Here is a 16,064-nt window from a genome sequence, read left to right on the forward strand (position 1 = left end):
GCTCGATGTCCAGGTGGACACCAGTGATGAGTGGTGTGCCTCAGGGGTCCGTGCTGTTTAACATCTTTGTTGGCAACAGGGACAGTGGGACTGAGTGCACCCTCAGCAAGTTTGCCAAAGACACCAAGCTGCGTGGTGCAGTCGACACGCTGGAGGGAAGGGATGCCATTCAGAGGGACCTGGACAGGCTGGAGAGGTGGGCCTGCGTGAACTGCAGGAAGTTCAACAAGGCCAAGTGCAAGGTCCTGCACGTGGGTCGGGGCAATCCCAAGCACAAATACAGGCTGGGCGGAGAGTGGCTCGAGAGCAGCCCTGAGGAGAAGTACATGGGGGTACTGGTGGGTGAGAAGATCAGCATGAGCCGGCAACGTGCACTTGCAGCCCAGAAAGCCAACTGTGTCCTAGGCCGCACCGAGCAGCGTGGCCAGCAGGTCGAGGGAGGGGATTTTGCCCCTGTACTCCACTCTTGTGAGACCCCACCTGGAGTCCTGCATCCAGCTCTGGGGCCCCCAACATGGGAAGGACATGGATGTGTTGGAGCAGGGCCAGAGGAGGGCCACGAAGAGGGCTGGAGCACCTCTCCTATGAGGACAGGCTGAGGGAGCTGGGGCTGTTCAGCCTGGAGAAGAGAAGGCTTCGGGGTGACCTTAGAGCAGCTGCCAGTGCCTGGAGGGGCTGACAGGAAGGATGGAGAGGGGCTTTCAACAAGGGTGTGTAGTGATAGGACAAGGGGGAATGGCTCTGAACTACAAGAGGGCAGATTTAGATGAGATATTAGGAAGAAATTCTTCCCCATGAGGGTGGTGAGGCCCTGGCCCAGGTTGCCCAGAGAAGCCGTGGCTGCCCCCTCCCTGGCAGGGTTCAAGGCCAGGTTGGATGGAGCTCTGGGCAGCCTGGGCTGGTGGAAGACGTCCCTGCTCATGGTAGGGGGGTTGGAACCAGATGATCTTTAAGGTCCCTTCCGACCCAAACCATTCTGTGATTCTATAAAAGTGACCCAAACTTTCCTTCTGAAGAAATCTGCATTGTCTTATTTGACTATGCCATCAGTGTCGAGTTAACAAACTCTAATTCTCTAGTAATGACACGCAGCAAGTAGATATGCACACTTTCATGTAGATAAAACAAACAATGAAAACAAACATCTCTTAATTTTGTATCTTAACCTCACCATCTGTACAAATGGCAAAGTAAATCAAAATTCTCCCTGCGCACACCGTCCTTTGTCCTCAAAGGGCTGCCTAATCACATTCATGTCTAAAAATGAAGATTTCAAAGGCTGTATTCACATGAAATCAACTATCTGATTTTTTCGTGTGTGGCAATTGCATCCTAAATTGGTTTACAGCTGGCTGTCTGCTTTCTCTTAGTTCAGGAAACTGATTATATGAATAGTTCTGAAATAACACATTTGAAATGAAATGGGAATTGATACTGAATAGTCATTCCACATAGCAATACGCAAGAACATCTTAGCTCCTTACCAGAATTATATCAATAGTTCCTCTATTACCCATGGAGAGTGCTTTTTTTTAAAAAATTATTTTACTTATACTGAAGAGAAATGTTGATTTCTTAATATTGAAAAATCAGGAATGAAAAACGTATGTTGGAACTACTGTCAGATGAAGTAGGGAAATGCCAGGCTTTCAGAAGTGGAGTTCACCATGAGAAACATTTTAAGTCTGACACTGAATACAAGTAATATCATAAACAAGAGTTCTTTACCAGTATGAGTATCGCTTGGCATTTTGAATGTAAAACTCTACACAAGTGAGAGGAAAAAAAACCTCAAATCTTTAATGTGTTCATGACACGATTTTACAAAGCTAGCGTCACAAAAAAGCCTGCTCACTTCAATGCAAGTTACATGTGCTTCAGTCAGAATACTACCTGGCTAAGAACCCAAAATCTCTGCAAAAGTGTAAGTATGTGAACAAACAGCAGGTGTACACTGATTTGATATAATGGTAGATTAACTGTATGGAGTTAAATACATTTTTTAAATATCTGATGCTTACTTTTTAAATGTGCAATTATTTTTATCTTCATAACAAAAATTAGTAAATTTAATCCAGAGATTAATTCAGAGGTGCAGTTTCATAACACCTAAGCAGACTGCACGCACATCACAGTAAAGTCAACTTGTGTTAAGTATATATAACTCTAAATAATTCTCAGGTGCAAATGGGAGAATAAAGTTATGGATTGAAGCAGTGAGATTAATTCAGACAGCACAGATAAACCTCCAGAGCAATGCTGTGTGACCCTCATTGATTTCAGTACAGGTAACTCAAGTCTCGTATTTATCCACAGAAAAGTAGAGCAACAGAAATGGCTCCTGTAGTGCCTCCCCTAAGCTTCAGATGTTTAATGAGATTAATGTGGCAAAAGCACCATGCTATACTTTTTTCTGTTACTTCAGAGCAGTGTTTGGTACTTTTTTTTATAAGGCTGTAATGCATTTTCATTTTACCTGTACTGAAAAAAAAAAAAAAAAGAACAGCAGGAAAGTAGCTATTCTAAAATCGGAAGGCATAAAATGTAAACATAATGCAACTAAGAAGCAAATGAAGAAACTCTTCCCTTATTAGAAATATGGGAAACAGATTGCGCTCATCTTGCTTAGGGCCAAGAGCCTCATTGTGTGGAATTCAGCCAGGCTCCGCCACACAGCTCACTAAGGAGTTTTGCTGTGTTACAGAGTAAACCAGATGGGATATTTGCTTCCACAAGATCATTCTAATGGAAATTGTTAAAAGTACTGTGAAAGAAACTTTTCAGCTTCATCTGCTATTTTACTGTGTACAATGAGGGCAAGCAGAATGAAAAGTAGACTATGAAAAAAAACCCAGAAAATTAAAAAAATCAAAATATTAATCATTAACCAATTTCAGAATTTATTTGCCTCAGTACTTTATCAACTTGCATAAAGCACACACCAGGCTAAAGCTAGATCTCACACAGTAGCAGAGTTAGTATCAATAAAACACCTTCAAATTATGTAAAGTCAGCAAGTCAAAAAACTCAAAGGTCAGCCCACAGCTTCATACAGCTTGAAGAAAAACGTATGTAGCATGTCAAGGGACTGCTACACCCAGGGCCTGGTAAGACGGTAACAGACACAGACTTCTTGTTCAAGACCACTTCTCATGTTTTTAAAAGACCCCATATTTTCCAGATGAGCAACAAAAGATGTAGAAGAAGGGAGATCAGGTATAGTTTCTGTTCTTGATGTCATCTTGTAAATCCAACTAAGAATTTTTCACGTTTTCTGTCCTAACTGTGCTGGAGCAAAATGAAAAGTTTAATTTCCATTGGTTTTTTTTTTTTGGTTTGGTTTGATTTTAATCCGTATCTTTAGACTGTAGACCCTGAAAACTGCTCCTGGCAATAAACAACTTTTTCAACATAGGCTACAACCATTTGATCACAACATTAAATTTATTCTTACAGGAAGAAAAAGGGACAATAAAGGCAACATTTCGTAAACAAAGCAGCTCAGATAACATACTGAGCCTATTCTTTCTGAGAAAAAGGGCCAATTATCATACAGAGACAAGCTCATGTATCAGTTATCCCCATCCAGTTTGCCAAGAAGAGGTATCTACAACTAAAAATTACCATTAAAATGGGCAATATATATACATTTTAATCTTGCTCTCTTGGACTAAAACCTGCTCTAAGCTCCCTTTTCTTCTTCAAGAAGTGGTCTATACCAGACTTAGACATTCTACACAGTCTTTGACTTTGTCTTGCCATGTTTCTTCAATCAGTCAGAAAGCAGAGTGGAATGAAATTGATATGACTGGATAAAGGAAAATCGATTTTTTGCAACATTTACTTTCAGTAATCTGATTATGAAGCTTTTAGTAATAGTGTAATTACTTTGAAGTTCTGAACATATGTTTTCACTGAGAGTATTCCACAGAGGACACTGTATCAGAAAAGGGAAGAAATGCAAACATAAATGCACGAGAAATATTTCAGCTCATCAAAAAAAATTAAAATTGAAAGAACCATATGCCAGAGATGTAATATGATGTCCAATATGAACTACTTTCATTTCCATCATCCACGATGCCTTTATTTAACACCAGTGAAGAAAATGGAAGAAAACTTTTTCCGTGACCTCAAAGCACATTACCAGAGAGCTATAGGATTGGCATACTTAAGAAAGGAAAAAACACACAGAAAATGACTAAGACAGAAAGCAGATGAACACTGTTTCTTGAATTTAGAAGAGAAAAATTCAATCAGTACTAATGTTTCCACTGATGGAAAGGTTGTCTTATAGAAAGAGCTCACAGACTAGTCTTGAAACGCCCAGATATTTCAGTTTCTTCTAATTCCTACTCTTCTGAAGTTAACTAAATATCCTTAGCTCTACACACTGAAAGTTATTAAATCTGCTATTTTAGATCTGACACAAGACAGTTATATTGTCTATGTTTACTAGAGAAAAAAAAGAATCAACGAACTAAGAGGGGGAATTCACCACTGAGCAAAACATTTAGAAATGCTAAACAAAAGATGCAGAAAGCAGCAGAAACAACAGGAAAATACTGGAAAAACAAAGAAAAGGAACTAGTGGAACCATGTCATCATGCAGAAAAGCTTTACACTTTTAACACAACAACATTTACACTGGTCATCACAACAGTGATGAGTGAAACCAAGCATATCTTCTTTCTGGAAAGACAAGTTTACTTCTTGATTTTTTTTTTTGTGGATTTTATATATCACAAACAATTTACAAATATAAATGGATTTGCTTCAGTGCTCATCTATGTCATCATAAACAAGCTTAGTATGTAAGCCTACTGTTTTATATAGTACACCAGAAAAATTTCAGACATTTCTAATCACGTAAATAAGTTTTCACAGATAAACTGAAGCGAACAAGGATGTCTGACTTGTGGTAACTAATGTATTGTTCATACCACCTTCACAAATAACACAGCACACACAACACCTTTTGATGGCAACTGTTCTCTAAAAAGCTGTGCTTTCATTTCCTACACATTAATATGTTACAACCTTGCTGTTCTTTAAACTGTCATGGAATGACAAGCTCTTTCCTCAATTAGTATCTTCATTCATCTTTACCAGCTTCTGAAGCTCTTAAACAATAAATCAAATAAACTTCTAAATGCTTTTTTTTCATATGTTCCTGTTAGGATTGCACACACTTTTAGTAAAAGGGTCTAGGCTTAGAGCTTGGAGGTAAAGACAAACTGTGACCTCAAATCGTAAGAGAATGTCAAAAGAAATTCCAAAAGCATGGCATACAAGAAAGCACGCAAAAATACTTTTGTTATTTTCTTACCAGAAGATCTATGCTACAGGGACAAATAATACAGAACAAAAGAACTTTAGTCATAAACAGAAAATAAGCACTCAATCTTATTGTTCAGCTTTCCACAATCAGGGTTAAAAAGGGAAGACATTCTCGACAACGCTCATTTGATTACCAGCTTCCTTGCATCATTTCAACCTAGTTCAAACCAGCTGAGTATAGAAAATCATCAGTCTTCCTTAATAACCACAACTGGAACAAAGCTGAGAGGTGTGGGTTAAAAACTGTATGCAGAATCCAGGTAATTTATTTTGGAGATGTCTAATAGGCAATGGCCCATTGTTCTTTTTAGATGTGCATGTGTCATTGTCATTGTTTTCCTCCCTTAAAGAGATAAACGGAGAAGAAAATCATACAACATCACAATTTCAGAGGCCATCAGAGGGGTGAAAGCTTTAAAATAGAGTTAGATCCAGAATTTAAAAACTCTCCTCCATTGGGAGTTAGCATGAATAGAGGTATTAATTTCTGCAGACAGCCTCAAATGGTTCCCAAGTCCAAGAGAAAGCTTTTGCTGTAGAAATTTACTCTAACTGCTAACGTGGTTGATTTCTCTGAAGCATATAATTTACAATGCCACTTCTTCTGGAAGGCGTTGTGATACATTTAGAAGGAATTGCTGAAGATTTTGCGGCTTACCCATGATAGGCATGTAGCCAGTGTAAAAAAGACATCACTGAAATGTCCTACATACAGCTACCATGTACTTAATGGATCACAATTGTGACAAGTTATTTACTGAAATCTTTTGGCTGAATTAATGAGAATTCATTAATCAGACTGCCTTCTGAAGAAGAAATGCATATTTACCAGCACAAAAATATCAGCTACCACTGTACACATTTCTCAAGGGCATGAAATAAAAGCCAGTCTCACAACTAATTGTTCATTAATTTCCACTCCTAAGATCACTGAATTCAAATTTAATATTTGACTAATGGCTGGAGAACTTAAATGATTCCTCTTGTTCCTTGTCATTTTAACAGAGATTTTGTAATAACATGGCAAATCTCTCACAGTTATTTTCATATGCCTCAAACTTCTGTGCTACAATGTGTCCTGGGTTAAACATTAACAATATTGATGCAGTCATCAGCATGCTTATTGAGAAAAGTGAAGCAACATAAGAGTTACTGCTTAAAAGCCAGTTTACTACAATCAGTTAGGCTTCAGTCTGCCTGAAAAAGTGCACAGCAGTGAACTAATTCTTTCTCCATCTTGTTCAGCCTCAGGAATAAGAGAGACAAGAGGGTACCAATGGATTTTTCCACATCAGATAAATCTGATGGATTTTTATTCTTATTTCATACGGTCATCCATCTCTCCACTCCTTTTGCACTGATCAAAATACAAAGGGACTGGGAGAGGCCTTTGGAACTGAAAAATTGTTAAAATACAGATTTAAAGAATGTAACTTACAATATGAAAGTTTAGTTGGTTAATGATTATGAAGTCCTCATAAAATGCAAACATTTGCAAGATGCCACACGCTAGTTCAGAAGAGAGAAATCATGTATTGTGAAATAACTGACAATTATATAATTAAAGCTTGCCTGCTAATTATCTCCAAACCAACCTTTGTAGTGGCATTCTGCAAATTCTGTGTATATAGCTGCACATTTCTAACATTTCATTTTTTCTTATTTTAATGGAAAACTTCATACATCACTGGCTACATTTTGTGTTAGAAGCTGATTTTCAGTCCAACAATACTTATAGACAACGCATCATGCACAGAAAAAATCGTTAAATAATAAAATTGATTTAAAATGAATTGTATCTCTTTTACATAAACCTGTTTGGCAAAGTTACAAAGTTTCCGTTAATGGTTTTGCTCTCCCTTGGGCTTCTACTAAATACAGTTACTTGAAAAACCTGCACCATTCTCAGTATTGTTTGCTTCTTTGGCCTGACTACTTACACAACAGACAGTTCCATGATACAGCATACGCTAGTCCAATTAACTTATTTCAGTAAATGGGGATATATAGGTTTCCAACTAAGAAAGCTACTCCAACTCTTGAGGCAATATTATCAAAACAGAACCCAACAATGTCTGTGGCTTTCAAGGTAGCTACAAAAGACACATACATTACTTTGGCAGGGACTCTTAAGCAGTAGCATTTGCTGTTATGTGTTCCAAAGTATTTTTAAGTTTCCATATTTTGTTAGCATAGGCCTTTTCCCTACTTGTTTTGCGGAATAAGTGGAATTTGAAATTTTTAATTTTATTCTCATCTCACGGATAGGCTGGACCAAATGTTTTGGCAATGGATACCACATTTACACATTACTTATGCAAGAATTCATCCTTCCTGCTACAAAAGTTGTTTTCAGTTTATCTTTCTTTGTCACTCAGAAAAAGAAAATAGGAATTTAAATATAATCTCCTTTATAATGTCTTTTGTCCAAAGGGCTGTGAAATCCTTTGTCAGCTCTGGATATGTTCCCAACATCAGCACAAGCTGAGCACACTCCACAACAACTGAGGGTGAAGATGCACCAGAAGGACTAAACAGATCAAAAAGCTCCCTGCTAAAATTATTTAGTCCCATTTTTGCTATCTCCTTCCGCCTTTTCTACTTATCTTGAGCCGACCTGGGTGTTCACCAGGCCCTTCTCTGAGGATGATAATCAGCAAAAATGGACAGATTTTTTACTACAATAGCAAGTTGAATTAGTTCAACAGTCAAATTAGCAATATGATCAGTGAGAGGAATGAGGCAGCATGCACAGATGGCAGCAGAGAATGAGATGGAGGAGCAAGGGAAAAAGAAATGGTAGCAAAACCTTTTCACGACTGATTTGGCTACATCAGAAGTCACTTACAGGACCGTATCACAATAAGCATTTAGCACAACATGGAGTCAGATCTTAAATTAACATGCATATATACTTACACACTCACCATTCTCTTTACAGATATACCACTAGGTAATCGGATAATACAGAAAAGGATGGGGATTTTGGCAACAGGAAATAATTTTAAGAAACTGCTAGATCGATATTCTATCTGTTTGGCCCTATCTGAAAGCAAAAAACTGGATCAGAACATCCTTAGTCACCCCTTAATTAGCCTCTCATGTGTCTTGACATTACCATACTGTTATTTTGTGGCCGTTAAAAAAAAAAACACATACCAAACAAACAAATGACGCCCCCCCACTTTCCTCCCCCTTGCTACTTTTCTTTCAAAAAGATATCCAAGCAAAAAGTCTTCCCAACCCTCTTCAAGGAAACAAAGAAATCCAGAATGCTCACATATACCTAAGAGAAACCAGATGTCTTTTGAAGATAACCTATTTCACATGATACTAACTTTCTAAACCCTTGCTTGTAAAGTCGTAACAAAGCATTTTGTAGGAAAATAAACAATAAAATATAAATCCAATAAAATACACAATGTTTCATGCTGCAGTTCTGTACATACAGTACAATACAGTTACCCTAAGAAAATTTAAAAAGGCTTAAGACAACCCCAGCAAAAAGGTCATGCATATGAAATGCGAGTAGTCTTCGATATTCTGAGAATTAGGTTTTGTTTAATCAAATTAACCTTTCAAAAGACTATTCCACGTTTGTGAAGTATAGGAGTGATCTACAACTCAAACTATTATTCCACTGAAAAGCACCTATTGTAGTGGAATTATCCATAGCATTGCATAAACCGAAATAGAACACCAAGATGACAACAGCAGAAAGAAACCCAAAATCGCAGCATGAGATCATCAAAATACCTAAGTAGACAATTCCCAAAAGACTTTTCCTTTGGTTGCTACGGTGGCATCATTATTTTCTAGTCTGAATTCATTCAGGGAAATTCTGAGTTTATTCTCATTTTGCTTCCTCAAGGTTATTTTCATAACAATGACAAACAGAAATATTTATGCAGAAAGTGAAGATTACCAAGACATTGAAAGAAAATGCAACACAGAGAAGGGATCGGTCATCCAGGTGGCTAGAACTTTCACTCAGGCTCCCATCCTCCCTTAACTTGATTACTGCTGCAATCATATTTCACTGTCAAAGCCCTTTGCAACCTGTCTCCGCTATCATCTTCATCATTCACTACAGAAATGCTAACCTGCCTATGTCAACTATCTAGAGCCCATCTACATTTTTAAAAGTTTGGGGCCTTCTCCTGTGTTTTTTGTTCTTTGAAAGATATTTCCTGAAAAATTCCACAAAGCTGCCCCAATATCTTCCTTCAAATTAATTTTTAATCTTTTTTTTCTGTAATAAAACTCAGGAGGAGGTTTTCAGGAAGGTGACACTAGTGCCAATGTTGTTGACTAAGCAATCGCTCAGCCAATCCAGCTACGGGTTGTCACTTCCCTTGCACCAACACTGGTTCTCAGCTGATCCAATGGTAAGCAGATGCAGGGTATTAAATGAAAAGAAAAAAACAAGCTACAACAAAACCCTCCCATGCTCGTAAGTAAGCAGGGTTTTTGACAACCCAGGTCACTTAACTAGCTCACTGCAGAGTCAAATAAATATCTATGTCAGCTCCAGGAACACACAGTTTGGTCGTTAGGGGGAAGGGAGAGCACCAAAATGCTCCCCTTTGGGTGGCCACCAGCTGCACTACCCACCACCACTGCCTGCACGTGACTCGGCAACTTAACGGGTCAAGCAATGAAACCGCGTTGAGGGACGCCTGCTTAGTTACACCCACATAACTTTCACATCAGCTCACTGTGAGCCAGCTCAGGGAGCTGACACAGGTTAAAAAGAAGCTATTTCTTCTGGATTATTTTTTGACTTCAGTGTGCTTGAACAGATGGTTGCTGTGCTGCAATTGAAAGGTTGGTTTGCTGGTGTAAGGGCAGGAATGAGCAGCGCAAAACAAGAGAAGCAGCAATACCTAAGGACAGCACTGCTGCAGCATAATTCTTAATATGAAAACAAAGCCTCATACTAACCTACGTTGTGAATGTACATATTAACCTTCATCCGCCTCCTGTGTTATACCTACAGTATTTAGCACAGGTATGGGGTTTTTTTGTTCCATATTTACAGAACTCTCAGGTACTGTGGTGCTACAAATAAAATGTTTAAATGCCTGGAACAATTCCTTATGAAACAGACATATTCATACATTGAATCTGCAACTTGTTGTTGGATTATTTATTTTCCTCTAACACACAAAATAGAAGCATTTGAAGGAACTACTTATCAACAGTGTACTTCTCTGAGCAATGGGACTTCTTCCTTGTTTGCAAATATAGCTCCATAGTCTCATTTTAAAATTGTTGGGGTTTTTGTGGGGATAAGAAGTTGGAGAACCAACTATATACTGAATTTCTACTGGATTTATTTTGCATTTTAATTAAACCTTTAAGAAGCCTACTTAATCCTGCCATCTAAAAAGAAAAAAAAAATAAACAACCACCTGGAAAGCTATTAAAGTTGCAGAACTGCCACATTCCCATGGTAAGAAACTAGTAAGAATAATCTAATCCATCAAATAATATTAGACCATGTTAGCCTTGCCTCTTCTTCCAAATTATAACACAAATATTTACTGATTTCACTAGTACTTGCTTGACATAAAAACCAGTGAAATAGCAACTTTGATTATTTTTTATAAATAAAAGGACAACATTATTGTGACGAGGTACCAATACAAAAGCTATCTGCTGTGAAACAGCTGCAAACAGGGTTACTCGCTGTTTATGATAGTCTATTACTAGCACTTCAAGTCACATTCCCTGTTACAATCTTAAACTTCTTTTCACAGGACAGAAATCAGCAATGCTCCATCAAACTAGACAGCTGTAATTTTTGCTACCGAAAAACTTCTCTTATCAAATTAAATTAGGTACACAAGCCTCTGGGAAGTTTTTGTCAATCCACAAAGACTATCTTGTATCATCTTCAAAATAACACCAGTGTATTACACTTCCTAACCAATCTGTCTTCCTAAAGTTGATACCAATATGGAAGAAGTCTGAACGGGAAATTGGAAATGCTAGGAGGTCAACTGATGTCTTTCAGTGCTTACTTAAAAATAAGAAGCCCTCAGCTTTATTAAATCCTCCTATCTAGGTGACCACTTTTATTTTAGCCTTTAAAGCAAATAAATAATAAATAACATCCATAACTATACCAAGCAGACCAAAGCCCTATTGTTATTACCTATATTTTTTCTCTCCAAAGTAAATTACTAATAATTTTCTGTAATTGTTAAATTAAAAAAAAACTTTACTGAAAATTAATCAATGAGTAGGTAATTATTTAAGTCAACCAAAAGGTATTTAATTTAATATGTAAAATCTTTATTACAAAATATGTTATCAATTCCATTAGTTCCTGGCTTATGAGAACAACTATGCTCTGTTTCTAAACACATACTGAAATATAACCCTCTCACTATTTCCTCATGTCTTTTACCCCATGACTACATCATTAGTTAACACCGATTTCTATCTCCCCTTTCAGTGGTAGAAAACATTGACCTCAAAATTATCATCAATACCGATTCTAAAATAAGTTGTACGTAAGCTAGCTGCAAACTCATTGCGGAATACATTTCATAAATACTTCAGGCTCTGTTGCATATTCTTTATGCGTCTGCACGAAAGCTCTCCAACATTTCGACAGAGCACTACCACAGCTCCTTGTGAAGCAGCAGAACTGTGACACTAGCAATAAAACCAGCACAGTGCAATGCATCCACGTGGACGTTGTACTGAGTTTATTTATCAGACCCTACAGAGTTCAGTCAGTTTAAAAAATAAAAAGAAAAACAGAGTAAAATTGTATAACATTGTCATACACATATGCCTGTATTTAAAACAAAAATATGAAGGCTTAACATTGAGATCTTCAGTATAAACATTTTTTCTGCTCTGACCAAGGCAGAAAAATGCAATCTAGTATTTTGCCAATGTCACCTGATTCTAAAACACTAAGAAATTGTTACCTCTGAAATACTGAAATAGATACAAAAATTTTAAGAATCTGTGAAACAAATTTGTGAAAACTTCTGGACAAGTGGCTGAGCAAATGATTGTTTTTTTCCAGAAGAACACAATTTCCAACTTTTTGCCAAATCTAAATGTCAAATTTAAAGCATCATGTTTATACCACAAGTACCAGTCTTAATCTTTAACTCCTGATCTCAACACAGGTCTTTCACCATGCTGTAAACCTAGTGCTGCTTAAAACTTGTGCTCTCTATGCACTACTCCGGCGGGTTTCTGCTGCTATCTGAAAAATCTAAGCATGCTCTGCCCGGGGCTACTCTCTGTACATTAAGTCAAAAATATGACACAGTTAATCTGTTGGAGAACTTACATGCATGTCAGTACAGTCCAAAAAGGTATGTCAAAACAATTGAAACATAAGGCAAAAGTGTGCAAGTATTCCTTGGAGTCACTATTAGGACAGAATTTACAGTAAGTAATCAAATACTATCTTCTGCTAAAACCTCAGGTGTGGTTACAATTTTATGCAAGATTTTTGCTTGGTTCTTGACGACATGACAGAGTAAGCTCTAGACATCAGCACAGTTAGTGTTGCTTAGGGCACCCAACTGCTGGATGGCTGCAAAACAGCCCTAGTAAGGTTGATCTCAATCACCGCTCTGTTTTGTGTCCAAGCAACAGTCTTGTTGATCAGGGAAAAAGCCACTGCAAGGCATCACTAGCAGACCCTACCCCCTGTCCGTCACGAACCTGGAAACGTGCTCCCAAGGCACCTCACCAGCCCAGCGTTCTGAGCGAGCAGGGGCTGGCAACGTCAGCAAGGGCTCACCAGGCCTCCAGGCTGACCCCTCCTCTCTCCATTGGACACAATTTACCATTCAACTCGTGTTTTCTAAATTTGTCTACCTACACTGCTGAAAAGCTTGGAACTAGCTGCAGCGGACAGGCATGTCCACTGCGCTTCCACTGAAGCCCAGTAAAGCCACTAAGAAAATGTGAAAGCAGAAAAAAAACGGGGGCTAGGAAGCAAAGTGACAAAAAAGACATAAATCTGGAAATATGATGCAAGTCTCATAAGCTTAAAGTAAATGGTAGTACAGAAGCTGTCCACAGAAATGCTTTCATCTGAAGTAAACTTTGAGGACTGGCTGACAGAAGACAATGAAGTACGACAGAGGTCCTTCAAGCAGCAGATATTCAGCTCATTTAACTTGCTTCGCTGTTACAAATACAGAAAGCAGCATGAATTTGGCTCCCCAATGGCCAGTAATTTATGCAAGGATTCCTATCTTGCATCAGTCAGAATATATACATATAGTATTCTCTAGTCAAAACGAAAACCACTAACTTAAACAATCCTTCATTTGTATAATTATTTTCACTATTAAAATAAATTAAATAAATTTCTATAGAGAAGTTTCGTGAAGTCCTTAACTGAACAGCCCATCAGCAAGTATTATAAATCAATAGTAATTTTAGAAAAGCAATATACGCATAAGTAAAAGGACTGCTAAGGAATCATTCTGACAACTGCACTCTAAAAGTGAAGCACATTACAGAACAATCTTCTAACAGGATTTATAAAAGCAATAGCCGCCCTCAACATTCACCTTTATAAACACTTTTAAAGATATACCCAAGAATTAAAAGCCCAGAAGCACTCATGAACTCAGCGTAATGCCATTGCATGTGTCAGCTGCCATGGACTTCCAGATAAATTTGTCCATTGAATTTCTACACAAATGGACTGTTACATAATTAACCTGCTGTTATGATATTCTAAATGCAAACATCACACAGATGAAAATAAATTCAGTTACACATTTTGAAGGCTTCCCTCAAGGAGTAACGTCTTACAGAAAATAAGCATATACTCTCCCCCCCGGTAATATGTTAGCGCTCAGAAATCCATCTATAAGCAAATCTTTCTCCACAAATCTCTGTTCAGTCAACAAAAACTAACAAGGCAGGAGAATCTAACAACAAGCAAGACGGGAAATCACATGAATACTATTAAAAGCCAGTTATACAGGTCAATGGTCTAACCTCTTCTGGAACGATAGGTGCTATGGAAAAAAGTCTTCCTAAGCAAAATATCTTAAAAAATTTTACAGGGGAGGGGGAAACTAGAAATTTCAAAGAAACATGAGCATGGTCAAGCACTTAGAGGAAGATGGAGTCAAAAGGTTCACCTACTTCACCGGATAAAAAATAAGAATAAAAACAGAGAGAGAAGAATAAGAAACAATAAGAAAAAATAGTAATACTAACATGTTAATCAGGTTTGTTCTCCCTATTTCACAGCACAAGAACAAAGGGACATAAAAAGAACGTAAGAGATAGGAAATTAAAAATCAATTAAAGGAATTGTCATGTGTTGCACAATTATATTGTAGAATTCCTTGCCACAAGAACTCATGAGGACATAAAGCACTTCAAGAGATACAAAACTGGAAAACATTTTGGAAAATACACCATATGCTTCATCGGGTAATTCTTTAAAAACTCAGGCCAAAAAAATCCGGAACAGATTACACAAATTATTTCACCCTTCCTCTCCTCCCAATTTTGCCGTGGTATTCCTCGCTCTTATAGGTTTAGAGCAGACTGTTCAGAAAGCGGGGAAATTGGACTAGGACTCTACATCGTACACGTCAAAGATCATTCTTGTATTTTCGGGGGGGGTGTCACTTTTTTTCTTTTTACTAAAATAAAAGGTTGTTACTTACATCATGTTGTTGCAACTCATGTGAAGTTCTGTTTATAAATTTGCAACTGAGATGTACATTTCATAATTGATATTCACAAATATTTCCACGTGCCACAGTCATATAAATGTTCTCTTGGTGAGCGGTAAGTAAACATTTCGATTTCAGTATGAAGGCTGGAGGCATCAGCTCTGTAATCACATGGGCAGTCCCTTATGAAAGCTCAACATACTCTTCTAAAGCATTCATAAACAAACACACACTGCAGTTCTGTAAACACGTGTATTTTACATACTATAGCAAGACACCAAATCAGCAGAGAACATTGCAAGACGAAAGACAGTGGAATACCTGACCCTCTGTGCTTTTCTTATGGTAAGACTTTAACTTATAATATTCTCTGCTATATATAAAAAAAAAAAAAAATAGTCCAAATGACATGAAAACCCAGTAAGCAACGTCCCACAACTAGGAAGAGACCACCTGCATTAATATTTATACAGACTGAAAATACCACAAAAATAACTGCTTTTAACTCTCTTTTTAGCTTTTGCAAAGCTGAAAGAACCTTACCCAAATACTCGCATTCGTACACTGCTAAGAAAAAATTATCTCATTGAAAGATCCATATGATTCTCGTAGACTTCTGAGATGTTTCATTTAAGAACAAGAAACATTTTGACAAAACTGCATGCTTTTCAACTTGATCAGGTCTTTTGTAGACAGCAACTATGACACCTGCACCGAAGATGAAACAGCAAGCCTGACAAAGGCAAGGAATTGTTAAAATACCAAGTGCATCTACTACGTTCTAAAGCTTTCACTTTAAATAAATCACAAAATTAAGAAAGTGAAAGCAAGACGAAATGTGTAACGAGAGGCAAGGACTACAAATCGCAAGGACTACAAATCGGCTCCTGTAATTTGTGGGACTCCCCAGGTATGGATTCACCTTATGCCAGACCGGTAACATCCATACATAGCAGGCAAGGCCAGTAATGTTCACAGGTCACACAAACCTCGCCCAGCAGTAGTTACACTCGAGACACGGAGGGGCAATAACAC

At 37.8% G+C, this 16,064-nt stretch overlaps 1 protein-coding gene across 1 annotated transcript in view; it reads right to left on the reverse strand.

Moving 5' to 3' along the window:
* The window catches only part of PRKN (parkin RBR E3 ubiquitin protein ligase), a 729,755-nt gene that overhangs the window by 713,241 nt on the left and 450 nt on the right, over positions 1-16,064 (reverse strand). The gene's annotated exons all lie outside the window — the stretch shown is intronic.

This window comes from Opisthocomus hoazin, chromosome 2, assembly GCF_030867145.1.
Source record: "Opisthocomus hoazin isolate bOpiHoa1 chromosome 2, bOpiHoa1.hap1, whole genome shotgun sequence".
NCBI classification, from domain to species: domain Eukaryota; kingdom Metazoa; phylum Chordata; class Aves; order Opisthocomiformes; family Opisthocomidae; genus Opisthocomus; species Opisthocomus hoazin.